The 11,716-nt window shown below is 44.1% G+C and overlaps 1 pseudogene; it reads left to right on the forward strand.

The window, feature by feature from the left end:
* The first annotated feature begins 1,124 nt into the window (after window positions 1–1,124).
* On the forward strand, window positions 1,125–1,456 carry LOC101656311 (annotated as a pseudogene).
* The last annotated feature ends 10,260 nt before the right edge of the window (window positions 1,457–11,716 follow it).

An 11,716-nucleotide genomic window follows, 5' to 3' on the forward strand; every position in this document is an offset into this window, starting at 1 on the left:
TTCTTTATCTGTTGTCCCAAGGAATCAGAGGCCAATTTTTGTACCTGTGCAAGCTCTTAAAACCCCAGTTCACTCCCTAGCAAACTAGGAGGTAGTACAAGACCCTAAACATGCTATTAGGCCAATTAACTGAGAGGTGCCATGAAACCATGACTCTAAATTCCCAAACCAAAGAACCAAGTCCAATGAGGCATTTGTTTTTGCTTTCCCTCTATTTAATGTTGCCTTGGGTGAATGTTGACAGGGCAAATCAGGCTTTCGTGCAACAAGTCAGAAACGTTTTTCATGCCATTGATTGCAAGCCCCATTGTATGAGCAGGTCTTCCACGTGTTCCCTGGGGTTCCTATTTCCATCCATTCTTCTTTCCAATCTCCTCCTCTCTTCTAAAAGTTGTCCCAGTACAACTGCTTCCCTGTTGCTCTCAAGTGGTTGACTGTTCTAAGGTGTGTATGCCTCCCTGGGTTACTGTCCCCTTCCTAGACTGATCTGTTTTCAGCTGAAATGGGAGCCACAGGGCTGAGAGAAGTTTCAAATCTAAGAGTGACACAGGCCATCGTTTTGTGGATTCCACCAGTCTTTATCCAACCAGTAAGCCTGGCCTTTTATATCGCTTTGAATTTTGTTCCACATTTTTAGTTCCCACACGACCTGGAGCCTTCTATTGTGATCCTATTCAGAGCAGTTGGGAGTGGTAGCCAGAGTCCATCCAGTCCCGTGTCCGTCTTGGGGCTGAGGTCAGCCTGATTCAGTAGTCTTTAGACTAATTGTTTGCATGTATCTTTGATTTTACCCACTCTCCTTGGCTCCAGATTGGGAGAAACCAACAGTTGCACCTCAGACAGGCCTTGGAAATTCTATACCTCTAGATACAAATAAATAAATACATCACAGGCACTTTTGGCATCTCTTTGACTCGCAGTGATCCTATAGAATAGAGCGGCTGTCACACGGAGTTAGAGACAGCATCCTCTGAATTTGCTTCCAGCTGGGACCCTGAGAGACCCCTAGTTTGTAAAGGAAATAGACATGCACTCAAAAAAGAAGCAATTGGGGATTCCCGCTGTTCGCCCGAGCCCTGCGAGTGCTCAGTGTCCCGTGCACATGCTTCACAAGCGACAGGGCCATGAGTGTGATGTCCGCTTCCGGCATACGAGTGGAGGATTGCAGCAGTTAACATCACTGCTGGGACGGCTGCGATCAGTTATCTAGCTCACAAGAGATCTCACATCCAAGATCATCACCCCAAAGGCCATGGTAAACCTCATACCCAGAGAGACAACCCCAAAGTGGTACGCGCTTTCAACATGGAGAACTTGGAGATAAAGCTGTGTCCTGCAATTGTTGGAGATCCAAAAAGTTCCCATTCTGTGATGGAGCTCAAACAAAACACAATGAAGCGACAACGCGGGACCTCTGATCATCCACAAAAAACAACAACTTCATGGCCAATGTTGACGCTGCAAACTAACCTGTCCTAATGTGACCTGGTTATTTAATTAGAATGAATACCACTTTTGTCTAATTCATAGCCCCTGGGTTCTAAACGTGATACACTTGGTAAACTACAGCTTTTACGTTCACACCATTTTCCTTACTTGTTTTTTGTTTTGTTTTTTTCTTCTTACTCTTTTTTAAAAAATAATTTTATTGGGGGCTCTTACATCTCTTATCACAATCCATACATTCCTCCAGTGTGTCAAGCACATTTGCACCTATGCCGCCATCATCATTTTCAAAGCATTCTCTTCCCACTTGAGCCTCTGATATCAGCTCCCTGTTTTGCCTTACTTGCTGGAACATCATGGTGCACATTTATTGAATCAGAAAAGGAAAAATACCAACCTCATGGCCTATAGGTTACTTCCGTCTTTTAAGAATCTGTTTCTTTGAACTCAAAATAATGATGATAACTGAATATAGATGTATGTTGAAGCTAACATTAAATTATTCTCAAATCAAAAAAAAAAAGAAAGAAAGAAAAGAACTAGGCAAAGGGCTCGGATACCATGTCATGATCGCAGGACCAACGGAGTAGGAGGAGTAGACATGCGAAGACAATCGATGACCTCAGAGAGGTTTGTCTCCAAATGCCTACAACGTTGACTAAGGAAAAATGAGCTTATGTTCTTCTGGGTGACAAACAAGTGAGGGAGACTAATGGGCAAAAGTTCCAGGGACTCAGAGTTTACTAAAAGGCTGAGCCACAAAAAGACAAATAAGCATCTCTTATTTGGAGGGTGGGGGGAGGAAAGAACAATAGAAGAAAACACAATTTTTGATCTCTTACCTTGAGGCAGGTAAAACTCTGACCTTCTATATTATCAACTCCATTTTTCAGATTAGGAAACTGTAGCTTACAGAGAAATCGTTTGATAAATATCAGAGGTAATGAGACTGTGAATATCCTACCCGGCAGAATGTTGAAGCAGAGGATGAAATGCAAATTTAAAGAGATTTCATCTTCACGCATAGGGAGTTGGACAAGAGATGCTGCATAACCCCTGCCAGCCATGAAATTCCAGGATTCTATTGTGTTTCATTCAAAGAGCCCTAGTGGTGTGGTGGGTTTTGCATTGGGTTGGTAATCACAAGTTCAGCAGTTTGAACCCACCAGTCACTCCTGGGGAGAAATATGAGGCTTTCTACCCCTGCAAAAAAGATTTGCAGTCTTAGAAACCCACAGGGGCAGTTCTACTCTAGCCTATGGGTTCACTTTGAATAAAAGTCAACTTAAAGTCTGTGAGTTTTTTGGGCTCTGTTCGGGATGGTGGGGACGGTTTATTTACTCTTTCCCAATGGCAATAATGAATCATAAACTCCACAATGCTGAATGGAAAGGAAAAAGCCTCAATTGATCTAAAATAATAAACACAACCACCACAATGACCATCATTAGCATCACCATAGTAATTACCGTGAGCAGCAGCATCTTTATTGTTGGTGTTATTTATTGTCCCTTAGTTGGTTTCAATTAATAGTAACTCAATGTACAACTGAATGAAACAATGACCTAGCCTGCCATCCTCACAATTGTTCCTATGTTTGAATCCATTGTTGTAGCCACAGTGTCAATCCATCTTGTCTAAGATCTTCCTCTTTCTCTCTGCCCTTCCATTTTACACGCATGATGTCCGTCTCCAGGAACTGGTCTCTCCTGATAATATGTCCAAAGTACACAGAGAACTAACGAAAAGTGAAAGTTGATCTATGATTCATTCCTATCCTTGCCTCTAAAGAGCTTTCTGACTGTACTTCTTCCAAAACAGGTCTGTTTGTTCTCTTGGCAATTCATGGTATTTTAGATATCTTTTGCCAGCCCTATAATTCCTACACATTGATTTTTTTTCCTCAGTCTTCCTCATTCAATGTCCAACAGGCATTTGAGGCCATTGAAAATACCATGGTCTCAAGTATCCTTGCCCTCAAAGTAGCATCCTTGCTTTTCAACACTTTAACGAGGTCCTGTGCAACAGATGTACCCAATACAATGAGTTGTTTGATCTCTTGACTGCTGCTTTTATGAGGACTGATTGCAGATTCAAGCAAGATGAAATCCTTGACAATTTCAATCTCTTCTCTGTTTACCGTGATGTTACCTAATGGTAGCAACATTATTATTAAGGATATCTTTTATGTCCAGGAAGAAAGATGGGCTTTCTACTCTCATAAACAGAATCTCAGAAACTCACGGGGCAGTTGGGGATTGGGATGGCGGGCGGGGGACAGTTTTACCCTATATGGTCATTATGGGTTCGCATTAACTCACAGGCCGTGAGGTTTTTGGGATTATGTTCTGGCCCCTGGTATAAGCGCTGATGAAAGATGACCATTGCCAATGAATGCAATGAATGGTTGTCACGGCATCAGTGTCACCATTTTACAGAAGAGAAAGCTGAGCTGCAGAGAGACAAATTAGGAAAGGTAACTCAGTACATAAACAGAGTTGTTCAGGCTCAACCCCACTTCACTGTGATGTAAACGGTCATGCTCACTGCGGTACATCCTCACACTTCCCTCCGGTAGCCATGCTAACGTTGCGTCTGAGCACAGAAAGCATCACTTTAGGAAGCAGGCGTTGGTGCTTCTCTGCTTCCGAAAGTGACTTTAAAATCCACATGTGCGCGCACATGTGCACGCGCGCGCACACACACCCACACACACACACAACTGTGATGCCCTTCATGTAGCTCTCACAAGTACTAAACTGGCTACTACATTTCTTGAGAAACATAAGGAACTTGGTAGCGTGATGAGAATTTTCTGACTTCTCAGCTCTCTGTGTCTCTGGGCACCAACCAGACCATCTGAAAGCCTCCCCCAGGACCTCAGGAAGGTTAGAAACTCCGCTGCAAATTGAAACTCCCGATGCCATGTCTCCTATTCTGGGGATGCTGACTTGGCTCACCTTCCTTGCAAGACACAAAGGCCATCGCTAACTTTGCCCACACTCAGCACTTTTTCCAACTCTGTGGCTCTTTCAGCTGAGGTGGCAATGTTAACTATGTAGTTTGTAAATTAATTCTTTGAAGATACACTCTTGTCAGCTAACTTTTCTCACTGCAATAAGCTAAGAAAGTCACTAGCAACTGAATTTCCATTTTCATGAATGCCGTGTCGTTTTAATTTAAAACAGTGTCTAATACCTCTATTCAGCAAAATTGCAAGTTTTGTGCAGGGAATTGCAAAAATGTTCACTTGAAAATAATGGGGAATATGATAACCCTACCTTGGCCTCAAATAAGAAAACTGCCTGGGTCTATCATAAGAGGATGAAGGTGAGGCTTTAACTACCATTGGACACTGGACAGCTCGTTTTTCTGTTTCATTCGCTTCTGCTGCCTCAATTTAGCAAGCATTCATGTCGAATCAAGGAGGCACAGCTACAGGAAAGCGAGTAGAGGAGAAGGAGACCTCTGCCCTCTCACTGTAGAGTTGAACAGGGTATGTTTCTCACTTGAGTTCTAACTGCATCCTCAGGGACCTCAGAGAACTTGCTCCCCCTAAGACTCAACTTATTCACCTGCTAACAAAAGTAGTCTTGGATGAAAACATCCAACCTAACTTCTACCTAACTTTCTAAGAATTACAAATGTTCTGAGAGAACCCAAAAATATTTCAGCAGAAAGTAAGAGAGTCATTCTCATCTGACCAACCTAGGGAAGTTCTGAAGAGGTGACTGTGGTGGGTAGGGATTACGGCAACTAGACACTCCTAGGGGTGGAGTCAAAACTGTCCGTTGAGTCGTAGCCTGATGACACCTCTTTGATGTCCTAGGCCTTTTGTATCAGAGGGAAAGACAAAGGACCATGGACTCCTCTTTGGCCCCTTGTCTTCTGCCAAAGCTGGGTTTAGCATCTGGCTCCCTGATCTCCTGGTGCATGGCCTGCCCATCCAGGGGCCATCAGCAGGCTACCAACAGTGAATTGATTCGGTCAACTTCAGACTTCTGCATCCACCAGCCTGTGCCTCCGCCTCTCTCTGCTTCAGCATCCTAGCCTGGTTCCTCCAGCTCCTGATGCCTCCTTTTCACCTGCCTCCACACATCAGGAGAAGTCTGACTTTAATAGGACTGGACTTACCAGTCTTACTACAATTGTGTTGGCTATTTCTTGATTAAAAATCTCTTGCAAGTCTGGCTAGACCAGAGGAGGTACACTGGTTCAGATAGGAACTGAAAATACAGAGAATCCAGGGCGGATGAGCCCTATAGGACCAGTGGTGTGAGTGGCAAAACAGGGAGGGTAAAGGGAGAATGGGTAGGAAAGAGGGAACCGATTACATGGAACTGTGTGTGACCTCCTCCCTGGGGGACAGACAACCGAAAAGTGGATGAAGGGAGACGTCGGACAGGGCAAGATATGACAAAATACCCATTTATAAACTATCAAGGGCTCATGCGGGAGGGGGGAGCGGGGAGGGAGGGGGAAAATTGGGGCCTTATTTTGGGGTGTTTAAATGGAGAGAAAATGTTTTGAGAAACGATGTACAAATGCGCTTTACACAATTGATGTGTGTATGGATTGGGATAACAGTTGTATGAGCCACTAATAAAATGTTAAAAAAAAAAAAGATTAAAAAAAATCTCTTTCTATATGCAACACATACAAGCATCACTGGCTGTACATCTCTAGACAACCCAACCTACCACAGTGACCATCTGAGATCCTTGAGGAAGGGGTGGAAAATTGGTGATAGTCATCCTAGAGATGAACTGTTGGATGACATTCTTGTCCAAAAAAACCCCAGCTTACCACCACTGCTCTTGCGCCTGCTACTGCTATTGTTGAAAAGAAAAAGGAAGTCGAGGGGAAGAGGGAGGGAGAAACTTGAAAGGAGAAAAGAAGAAAAACAGGAAGGCAGAACAAGAATAGAAGAAGTAGAAATTGCACTACTGAAAATAATAATAGCAATGACAAGAATACCTACATAGACCTTTATAGTTAATAATATTGTCCCATATACCCTGACTCACTTACCCCTCAGGATAAAGCTAGGTGGAAAGTCCGGGCATTGTATGCCATGTTTGCAGATTCATGGTGGAGTCACACATCTAAGCGATGGAGCCAGGACTGAAGCCCAAGTGTAGCTGACTGCTTGCTCTCACATCATAGGACAAAGCCATAGGCATCCACTATGTGACGCGGCTGTCCCAAGGAGCTCTGCGACATGTCCACCACAGCTTGGAGACGAATGCGTCTCCAGAGACAGTGGAGGAGAATCCCACTGTGTCCTGCCTTGGGAATGCCTGGACCAGGTGTGGGTCCCCATTTTGTCAGGGAAATGCCCTAACCAAACTCTTCAGAGTTCTTTAATCCAAGTAGGATTAGGAACGGCTGAAGTCATTTGTACCGAGATGGGAGGATATACCTAAACCAAATGAACTGCCATGAAGTCAATTCTGATTCATAGTGACTCAATCGGATAGCGCAGATCTGCCCCTGTGGGTTTCTGAGACGGTAAATCCTTATAGAAGTAGAAAGCCTCTTCTAGCAGCTGGTGATTCCAAAGTGCTGGCCTGTGGTTAGCCGCCCAACACATGTCGTCTCAGAATTCTGCGAAGGAAGAGTTACTGTATTAGAGGCAGCCTGGGGGGTGCAAATAGTTCAAACATCTCCATCCAGAGGTGCTTAGAAAAAAACATGGTGATCTACTTCTGAAAATCAACCATTGGAAACCCTTTCGAGCACAGGTGTACTCTAATGCACACGAGTTGCCATGAATCTAGCCCACCAGATGGCAACTGGTTGACGATTGTATACAAACGGAACTACTTCTACAGTGTAGGTGTGAGTGAGCCAAAAAGATAAAACCATCTAGAGCAATGGTTCTCAGCCTTCCTCATGCCGCGACCCTTTAATACAGTTCCTCATCTTGTGGGGATCCCCCAACCATAAAATTATTTTTGTTGCTACTTCATCACTCTAATTTTACTACTGTTATGAATCCAGCAACCCCTGTGTTGTGACCCACAGGTTGAGAACCGCTGATTTAGAGCTTATTACAGAAGAGCTGTTACACTGTTGGGGTACAAAAGAAGTAGCGAGAAAGTGATTATTGAAATCCAAAGAGAGTCAGGTAGACAAGGTCATCTTAAAAGAAGCAGTAGAAGCATGCAGCCAAATAGAGGCAAGCCCCCAGAGAGGAGCTGGGGAACATGTGTCTGAACTTCTTCTCCACCTTTCCTTTAATCTCCTGCTGGGACACTTCTTTTGACCAAATCCAGAATTAACCATAGATATGGTCCAGATGAATTCCTCACAAGTCAGTTTCCAGGGCAGAAAGCAGAGAAGAGTGAAGAAAGGAAGGTGTGATTGTTAGGTTTATTGTGCCAACTAGGCCTCCATAGGCATATGTGGGTGGAGTTTCATCAGGTCGCAGCTTGATTGGAGGGTGATCAAGGTAAATACTTTTCAAGGCTGGCATCCCATCTCTCTTCCTCCCTGGTGATAGGACCAGTGTGCTGCTGCTTGAGCTAGTTCTTTGCCTCAACCATGTGCTGCACTACCTGTGAGCCGAGCCAACCCATGGATCTTGTGGCTGGAGCTTGAGTCTGCTTCAATATAGGTGCTGCTGGTGCATATATTGCTTTAGCTCAAGGCTGGTGAATGGTGTAGCCGGGCTTACATCACTTGAGCTCCAGGTCCCATTGGGGCCTGCTTCCTAACCTCCTGACACCACTGACTGTTGCTGTCTGCTGCCTGCTGGGCTGACTCTGTCTTGCCTGAGGGAAGACTCCGCTTTCTGCTTCCTTGACCTTGGACCCACAGCCTGTGTGAGTTGAAGGACCTTCAGTATTAACTGTTCCATGAAAGTGAGTTGAACTGAGCCCTCTGTACTGCTGTGTGTATTATTTAGCCATTATATTCCTTGTCACTGTATAACCTATCCATTTATATATATATAAAATCATAAGTGTCCTGGTTTTGGTTCTCTAGAGAACCCTGCCTAACACAGAAGGTCAAATGAAAGATTTCAGCCACAACTGTTGTGTGGACAAATACACGTGTTTATGAGAACATACAGGGAATGGGGAGAGAAGAGGAGAAAAATTAGCATCAAGGAGAAGTTATGCTTAAAAAAGAAAGAGATGAGAAGAAGTAACCACTAGAAACTGCTCTGAAAGGGGTCACTTTAGAAGGTTCTGATCAGAGTGGGAAAAAATGAAGAACAAATTCGGTGTCATAAAAAAGGGCAGGCTGGGGTCTGTTAGAACCCTGAGACTATGGCCCTCAGTCCCCCTTCAGATCTGGACCTGAACTCCCTCCGTGGCTCAGTTTTCAGCATTCAGGTATATAATGGGAATGACAGCCCTAGGGAGATACGTACACCCCGAATAATCAACAACTCGGAGTTCCAACGGGCAGCATTTACTCGAGAGCAAAGTGCAGAAGGGTAGGAGGGTTTGGAGGAACAGAAGCCGGAAACACTGCAGGGAAGAGGGATGTGACTGAGGGAACTGCAAGGAATGAGATAAAGCAAAATGTGTATGAACGGTGGAATATGAAAATGAGGATCTGCTCTGAAGATCTTCATCCAATGCACAATTTTTTTTTAATGGTTTGGGTTTTTTTTTAATCAACCAAGAAAGCTGCACTAGGAAGGAACACATTTCCATAAAAGGTACTGAGCTTATTACTGAATTTCAAGTCAACGTTGGACGATCACTGAGTCAGGAATGCTAGAGGGAATCCACAGTTGGGTTTGACTAAATGACTTACAAAGTTGCTTCTAGCTCTGAGATTCTCCTTTTATAGAAACAAGAGAGAAAATGAAGTGTTACAGAAAGGTTTGGTTGCTTTTAATTACATTTACAATGTAAGGTTTCCTTCATTCTTTCTCTTTAAACGTTCCCAAATTAAGAATCTATATTCACCATGCCTGGAAGATAATAAAGATGCCTGTTGATTAAGGACAACCCCAACATTAGATTTCTGGTTATTAGAACTTTGAAGTCATGCGAGGTTCATTTTGCTGTTGTTGTTGTTGTTGTTGTTGTTGTTGTGTTGTTTAGTCAACCTTCTGCCTTTCTTATCATGACAATAGGATGATTTTGACAAAGAAAGGGGATGTCATTGGTTACCATTTCATCATCAAGAATTGCTCACAAGGCTCGATCAATCATTTCCTCACAGTCAATCTAAAATGAAGTATAGACTTACAAATAAATCAGTAGCGAAAAGCTACGGTAACTTACAAACTTTCTTAACTTGTTTCTCCCTCTTACATACTAAATATTAACCATTCATTTTTCCTCCCTTCCTCACCAAAGGAGGTTCAGAACACTGTCAGGGTTCAGTACGACTTAGATTTGCTGATGCTTCCATTCCCTGAATTACCAAACAAATACTTTAAAGAAATTTGTCAACTACATAATTATCCAAAAAGCATTTTAGATGTGAGAGGCATCTCCTATGGGTTGTATCACAAGTGCATATTAGCATTGTTGTCTTATGTGAACAGTAATTCAAATAGCTCCACAGTCGCTGGGTAATTTGCACTTAGAAAACCAAGAAGGCTCTCTGAAAACATGTGGATTAAAACCTGTTATACCTTGGTCATGCGGTGTGCTTTCCATCACTACACAATGTCTCAAAGAATGGAACTAATAACACTGATATTTCCTGGTGTAGGGTGCAGAGGAGCAGTTGGATGCAACAGTTTCAGCTAACAGTTTCTTTCATACAAGGAACAGATTCATCTATTCAACTTGAGACAAAGAAAATGATCACCCAACGTCTAATTGTGCTTAAAAAAAATTGTCTCACAATTCTTTTCTACCAGAATGAATGTAACCAACAGACACCTCCCCAGAACAAGCATGATAAAACCATACATTGATGGATGGATATTGAGAACACCATTGATAAATTCAGTTATGTTCAGGAAGCCAGAAATACTGCACTCATTAGGGGCTTTTTTAGGAGCAGAGGTTTTGAGTTCTTTGTTCCTGCCCGGTCAGTAGTAAGCTGAAGCCTTGATGTTCTGGGGCATCCAGGTCACGGGGCATTTGCAGAGAACTGCTGGTGTGCAGACATGCTCAGTGAGAGTGGGCAAAATGAGCCTGCCTGTGTGCCTGCCAAAGTCATCCAAATGCAATCTTCAACACCAGAATTTCACCCAATCACCAAAAAGAAATGTCTGTTACGAATATCTCCCAGCCCTCTCTTCTACCTGTGTGAGGTTTGTAAATCCTAAACTGAATGGGCAACACCTGTGTGCTCTCTATTCCTTCAGCAAAACCTGCCTCACTGCAGGTGTTGGTTCGGCATTGCCCACAGACATCGCTTCCACACAGTGGGCTAGAACCGGGCAAGCGCCTTGTGCAGACCTCCCAGTCATCCACACCTGGCATCTGCCAAGCATCTGCACCATTCCTACATCACGATGCTCTCCTTTGCCCATCCTCCCAGCCGCGTTGACCTACACAGTGCTGGGTGCCTCACAGGTGATTAGCCCAAACTCAGAGGAGGTGACAGATTTGCCCAAGATCAGCTGGTCAGCAAGTCACAGCGTTGAGGCAGGGTTCCCGATTTGCCTGATGGCAGCGTCCAGGATCTTTCCACTGTGTAAAGCAACCTCAGACACTGTCCTCCTCCCCGGCATCATCCTGTGACAAACTTTAATGCTTTTTTGTGAATTCAGTGGGGATTTACGTTTAGATCATCATTTTTGTATTCAGTAGCTCAAACAACATTGAAACTTCCCAAGCACTTGCCCCACCCCACCCCCTTTTTTTGGTTCTTCTCCCTGTTTATTATAGGAGATTATCCTCCCTGCCACTAAATTTAATACCTGTCTGCCCTCTAGCCTATTGCTCCCCCTTCCCTCCCTTGCCCTCTCACCGTCTGGAGCCAGCGATCTGTTACTTGGGGGAAGGTGACATCCACTTTCGCATGGGCTCTAACAATCATATTATTAGAAACCAGACCAAGGCTCTGCCGAGTGCAGTCACACAGTGAAACAGAGCTAATAGTTACGGCGCATCTACACCTCATCTGTGCTACTTTGGTTACTTTAAAGATCTCACTTGGCATTTAAGAGCCCTGGTGGCATAGGGGTTACCCGTCAGCCTGCAAGCCTCAAGGTCACCACTTCAAAACCAGCAGCCTGTCCGAAGCAGAAGGACGGGCTTCTCTCCTCCCACCAAGGATGACTGTCTCAGAAAGCCACGGGCGCAGTTCTGCCCTGCCCGATGGGGTCGCTAGGAGTCAGCAT

This window comes from Echinops telfairi, unplaced genomic scaffold (genome assembly GCF_000313985.2).
Source record: "Echinops telfairi isolate 266 unplaced genomic scaffold, ASM31398v2 ScPeMD7_9;HRSCAF=40, whole genome shotgun sequence".
NCBI lineage: Eukaryota > Metazoa > Chordata > Mammalia > Afrosoricida > Tenrecidae > Echinops > Echinops telfairi.